The 6,278-nt window shown below is 44.1% G+C and overlaps 1 long non-coding RNA gene across 1 annotated transcript; it reads right to left on the reverse strand.

Moving 5' to 3' along the window:
* Positions 1-2,750: 2,750 nt before the first annotated feature.
* On the reverse strand, positions 2,751-3,820 carry LOC134217665 (uncharacterized). The gene is made up of 3 exons (XR_009981124.1): positions 3,289-3,820; positions 3,152-3,224; positions 2,751-3,098 (listed from the first exon to the last, which is right to left on the reverse strand). It is a non-coding gene; the product is annotated as an uncharacterized LOC134217665 (long non-coding RNA).
* Positions 3,821-6,278: the final 2,458 nt, after the last annotated feature.

Genomic DNA, 6,278 nt, shown 5'->3' on the forward strand with positions numbered 1-6,278 from the left:
CGGTGGTTGCTGCAGAAATCTCGTAGTTGCTGGGAGCAGTACTAAAGCGAAATTTTCTCGCATACATATAATGAATGGCGCACTGAATTGGTCAAATTTTAAGGACCATCATTATATAAAGAAGGAGGTTGTGTTTGCTGTTTTGGAAATTGTCGCACAATTGAAATTTTCTCGCAATGTTCTTACTTTCGTGTTGCTGCTGTTAGTGATTGGGAAGGGCTTTTAAGAGGATGTTTAGTTTAGTAGTTGCCATTGGCGGCCGTCGGCGGGTAGTTGCTGCAGAAAATTATTCACAAAGATGACGTATGTTGCAAATAAGCGGAAAATCATTGAGTGGCTGTCGTCGGTGACAGCAGAATTGTGCAAGTGCAATTTTCTCTTTCATTTTAACTCGCTGCCGACAAACCTGTTCCACTAAATTTTTTAAACAAATTCTATTGAATGCTGCCGATGCTGATGGCAACCGCACGATGATTAAGCAAAACCGCAAAGGCGCGCGTGAGAGCTGCTTTTTTAATTGACTTGAGACGATGGATGCGCCGGTAGCGGTCCAAGTAACATCTGTATGATCATCGGTGGTGATTGAGAAAAATGTTTATTCTGAGAACAGATTAGGATAATTTTTGGTTGAAATTCACGGCTGTATCATGTATACAACCTAATGTTCATATGATATTACGATTCTCATTGCACTAAGATGTTTGACGTAGCTTACGTCGAGCGGTCGTATCTTGTACACAACCCTTAATTTTTTCAATGGAACATTCTGATTTCTTCATGGAAAATTCTTCTTTTATAATTGCAATTTTTGAATTATTTAGGGAAAATTTTATATTTATCCATTGCTTAAACATTGATTTCTTTATTGGCAATTCCCTAATTTGTTATAGAGAATTCATAATTCTTTATGGAATTTTCTGACATAATAATATTGAGTACACTTTTTAATCGGGTAACCAACAGGTTTTTCCAGACGTATCAAATCAATCCGAGCGGCAGTCACAGGGAAAATCTCTTTGGGGGGAAAATCTTCATTATTATTCTCCTACACCAGATGTATCTCTCAGAGACTAACAAACAGTTGCAGAGTGCCTACATTCGTACTTTGTTGGGGAAGGAAGCGAAATGCACCGTGCGTTGTTGCCCTCGGTCAAACTATGGATGCGCGTATTTCCTGAATGCACGAAACCATGGCGCTGAATGTTTTTGCCATGTGCAATGTAGGCAAACAGTTTTTGGAGGGGAATAATGGACAAGTGTCAGCTGCGACTTTAAATAAAAACCATGCTTTGGGTTTAGCTGTGATCATACTGTAGTTGGAGTTCAACCGATTCTATCTAGCGAATGGATGTCACTGAATATGTATACATATGAATGTTCACTGTTCATGGTCCAGACTTCTGTATTTCTTGATTCGTGGCATTATATTCTTACCGTTTCCAACTGATGATTTTCCCTGCATATAGAATTTGCATTTTTTTATAGGCTAGCACAATGATGAACTTTATCCAGGAAGTCATGAATCTATTCAATGTGGAAACATCATCGGCCGGAACGATCTCGTAGTTTCCGGTTTGACAAACGAATATGTTTGAATAAAATTGTAAAGCTCTTTTAGTGGAATATCTTCACCTGTCATGAAACGAGTTAGTACTATTCCATTGAGTCGAGTCAAGTACGAGACACTGAAGACGGCCTCACTGTTGAGGTCGAAATGCGTATCTGTAAAGATAACAAAACGTAGTGAAATTAAATGGAAAGTACTAAACTCGTCTTAAACAGTTGAAGACATTCGACTAAAAGAGCTTAAATATTTTTTCTCAGATAATGAGTAGATCTTAAGCATGAGATGTTTGAAAGAACACATTCTTATTGGAAAGCATGTTAAAATTTGAACCAAAGTTGCACGTTGCAAAATTAACATAGCTTTTTAAACCTAAATTCTGCAAAAATAAGCTGACAAAATTATACAGCAAGTGTGTGAACAGGAACCAGAATGCATGTTCTTTTTATACCATTTTTGAATGACTCACATCGCCCAAAAGTTTGGATTTACCTCTGTAGCCTGGCCTGGCGAGGCTACCTAACTAGGGGGCGTTTTAAATGATTTCAGAACAAATGGCTTATGCGCCACCTCCGGAGAGGACCACTTGTCGTTTTCGTGCCCGGCAAACTCAAACCTAAGGGCGAGTTCAGTTCATCAAGTTACCGCGAATCCTAGCAGATGCCAAATGTTTTCAGGTACTCGTGTCGCTACCAGCGGACCAATTCCAAAACGTAATAAAGAACCTAATTACCTACCAATACCGAATGCACTTAAGCGACCAATTTCATCACCGGGCAAGTTCTTTCGTACCACAATTACCCGCACGCTTCAGGACAAGAATGGAGGACTGAGAATCCCAAGCAGTCCGACTTGGAGTATACAACAACGATACAACAAACTAAATCAACAAAACGAACGAAACGTGACATCCATCTAACAAACAGTGCACTCAATATAAGACTTCATAGGCTCAATTTACAAAAACTAAATCTAGAGAAACGCAAAACTTTAGCATAACATTTATTCACAAATTATTCCTATTCGGGTACCCACTTCTCTCTACATACTTTCCATTTCTACTTCTTTCTCCCTTTACTATTTTCTAACTGTGCGGATTTTTCTAGCTACCAACTGTCTTTTCAAAAAAACACTTCCCCCAAAGCTTCACTAACCTGATACAATTGTAGCGCTTACTTACAGTTGTTGTGCCTTGCTACCGACTTCTACTTGATCGGCTTTACCCTTCTTTCGCGTCGCGTCTGCGACGCCTGTTCACCCAATGAACAAAGGTGCACCGAATGAATGGCTCGATGGTCCAAATCAAAAAGATACCGTCGTCGGTACGATGAATTTTCCTTGAGGGCGGGAAACTCGCTCTTCCGGAGTGCGATAGAACGGCGCAACTCCCTTCTAACTCCGGCCGGCAGTTAGGGATCCTTTGAAGCTGGCACGTGGGGTCAGAAGTGTGGCAAAGGCGTAATGGGCGCGGTGTGGCGAGCGGGAGGCGGGCTGGTGCAGCAACAAAACTGTCGAATAAAAAGCCGACGATCGGCTACACACTTTGGTGAGCTTGATACGGGGGAAAGCGATAAAGGAATCTCCTACCTTTTTTTCTATTTCATATCACGCACAATACCGCACAGATGGCTTTTTTTTATTGCCCTAGCTTTTGCACTGCCTATCGGGAGGGAAAATTCTTATAATTAATACACTGATTATAGACACATCTCACATTTATCTACCTCGGAAACACACCGCGAAACTAATAGAAGAAACTTCACACTCCTGCCTCTTCCACGGGTCAGATCAAAGTGGACGAGACCGAACTTGAGATTCCTCAGATAGGTCGCAATCTTAGATTAGGCATTCGTACCGGAAATCGAGAGACGATCTATTCAGTAATCGGTTCTCGATTACCCTTTGAGTTGATCAGTGGTTTTGTCCTTTTCCCTCTCCAACATTTGGCATCTAGCTAACTCAGTTCAATTCCTACTCCGATTTATTTTATTAATAATCTAACGACAAGTGGTCCTGCTGGGAGATCTTACTCAATCCCAACGGTTCCAAGCGCATGTTTCGCGAGATCATAACTCAGCGCACCAAGTGAGTGAACGATAAATTCTGGCGGTGAACTTTCTTGCAGGAAGTGACTTGGGTTCATTTATTGCATGCGAGCTTGTGAGATTATTCTACTGTTGGTTCCCTACTTTTGATGCATTTAATATTTATTTTCTTATAGGAATATATAAACGTAAAACATTAAACTTAATTCGGAAAACCGCTACGCTACACCTCTTGGAATTATTATTGTTTATCACTCATACATTTCTTGCCCATTAAAAAAATCAGAATTTATTGCATGGTATGTGATGCAAACACTTGTTTAACAATTATTTGCAAGAATTTGATTACAAGCTAAATTAAAGTTAATTTTTTGCACTATATTGTGAAATATTTAACATAGCTAAACTAACAACAAATTTTATATCTGGACAGTAAGTTAAACTCGTTGACTTTCATATGCTTGCCTAGGAGCTCAAATCGTACTAAGAACGGCGAAAATATAGTGAAAATATTGGGCCCTCAGCGTCCCTCAGCGAGGGACTCTAAGTGAAACTGTGCACCATGGTCCACCGGAAATAAGGAGGAATGGTCCTCCGGAAATATAGGGGGTTTGGTGTCAGCCCCTGCAAGCCAGCCAAAAAAAAAAATCACGCAACGAACAATCAACAAGAGAGTACGGACCGGAACCATCGGCGAAGACCACTGCGACGAAAAGGGACTAGCGATTGGAAACTCGGTTCGTGGAACTGCAAATCTCTCAACTTCACCGGAAGCACCCGCATATTCGCCGATGTGCTCAAGGACCGTGGATTCGGCATCGTAGCGCTGCAGGAGGTTTGTTGGAAGGGATCAATGGTGCGAACGTTTAGAGGTAATCATACCATCTACCAGAGCTGCAGCAACACACACGAGCTGGGAACAGCTTTCATAGTGATGGGAGATATGCAAAAGCGCGTGATCGGGTGGTGGCCGATCAATGAAAGAATGTGCAGGTTGAGGATCAAAGGCCGGTTCTTCAACTTCAGCATAATCAACGTCAATAGCCCACACTCCGGAAGCACTGATGATGATAAGGACGCATTCTACGCGCAGCTGGAACGTGAATACGACAGCTGCCCAAGCCACGACGTCAAAATCATCATAGGAGATTTGAACGCTCAGATTGGCCAAGAGGAGGAGTTTAGACCGACTATTGGAAAGTTCAGCGCTCACCGGCTGACGTACGAAAACGGCCTACGACTAATTGATTTCGCCGCCTCCAAGAATATGGCCATTCGCAGCACCTACTTCCAACACAGCCTCCCGTATCGGTACACCTGGAGATCACCACTGCAGACAGAATCACAAATCGACCACGTTCTGATTGATGGACGGCACTTCTCCGACATTATCGACGTCAGGACATATCGTGGCGCTAACATCGACTCTGACCACTATCTGGTGATGGTTAAACTGCGCCCAAAACTTTCCGTCATCAACAATGTTCGGTACCGACGACCGCCGCGGTACGACCTAGAGCGACTGAAGCAACCTGATGTCGCCACTGCACTGCATACGCGCAGCATCTCGATGCAGCGTTGCCGGAAGAGGGTGAGCTCGATGGGGCCCCTCTTGAGGACTGCTGGAATACAGTCAAAGCAGCCATTAACGACGCAGCGGAGAACAACGTCGGGTATATGGGTCGAAGTCGACGGAACGATTGGTTCGACGAAGAGTGCAGACAGATTCTGGAGGAGAAGGACGCAGCGCGGGCGGTCGCGCTGCAGCAAGGTACCCGGCAGAACGTGTAACGTTATAGACGGAAGCGGAGACAGCAGACCCGCCTTTTTCAGGAGAAGAAACGCCGCCTGGAAGAAGCGGAGTGCGAGGAGATGGCACAGCTGTGCCGTTTTCAAGATACACGTAAGTTCTATCAGAAGCTCAACGCATCCCGCAAAGGCTTCGTGCCGCGAGTCGAAATGTGCCGTGATAAGGATGGGAGCATCTTGACGGACGGACGAAAGGTGGAAGCAGCACTACGAGGAACATCTGAATGGCGCTGAGAGTACAAGCAGTGAAAGTCAAGGCAGCGGAGGAGATGACTACGTCAGTTCAGCGGACGATGGAAGCCAACCAGCCCCCACCTTGAGGGAAGTTAAGGATGCCATTCAACAGCTAAAGACAAATAAAGCAGCTGGTAAGGATGGTATCGGAGCTGAGCTCATCAAGATGGGCCCGGAAAAGCTGGCCACTTGCCTGCACAAACTGATAGTCAGAATCTGGGAAACCGAACAGCTTCCGGAGGAGTGGAAGGAAGGGGTTATATGCCCCATCTACAAGAAAGGCGACAAACTGGAGTGTGAGAACTTTCGAGCGATCACCATCCTTAATGCCGCCTACAAAGTGATATCCCAGATCATCTTCCGTCGTCTGTCACCATTAGTGAACGAGTTCGTGGGAAGTTATCAAGCCAGCTTCGTTGACGGCCGCTAGACAACGGACTAGATCTTTACTGTACGGCAAATCCTTCAAAAATGCCGTGAAAACCAGGTCCCAACGCACCATCTGTTTGTTGATTTCAAGGCGGCATACGACAGTATAGACCGCGTAGAGCTAAGGAAAATTATGGACGAGAACAGCTTCCCTGGGAAGCTTACCAGACTGATCAAAGCAACAATGGATGGTGTGC

Source organism: Armigeres subalbatus, chromosome 2, assembly GCF_024139115.2.
Source record: "Armigeres subalbatus isolate Guangzhou_Male chromosome 2, GZ_Asu_2, whole genome shotgun sequence".
Lineage (NCBI taxonomy): Eukaryota > Metazoa > Arthropoda > Insecta > Diptera > Culicidae > Armigeres > Armigeres subalbatus.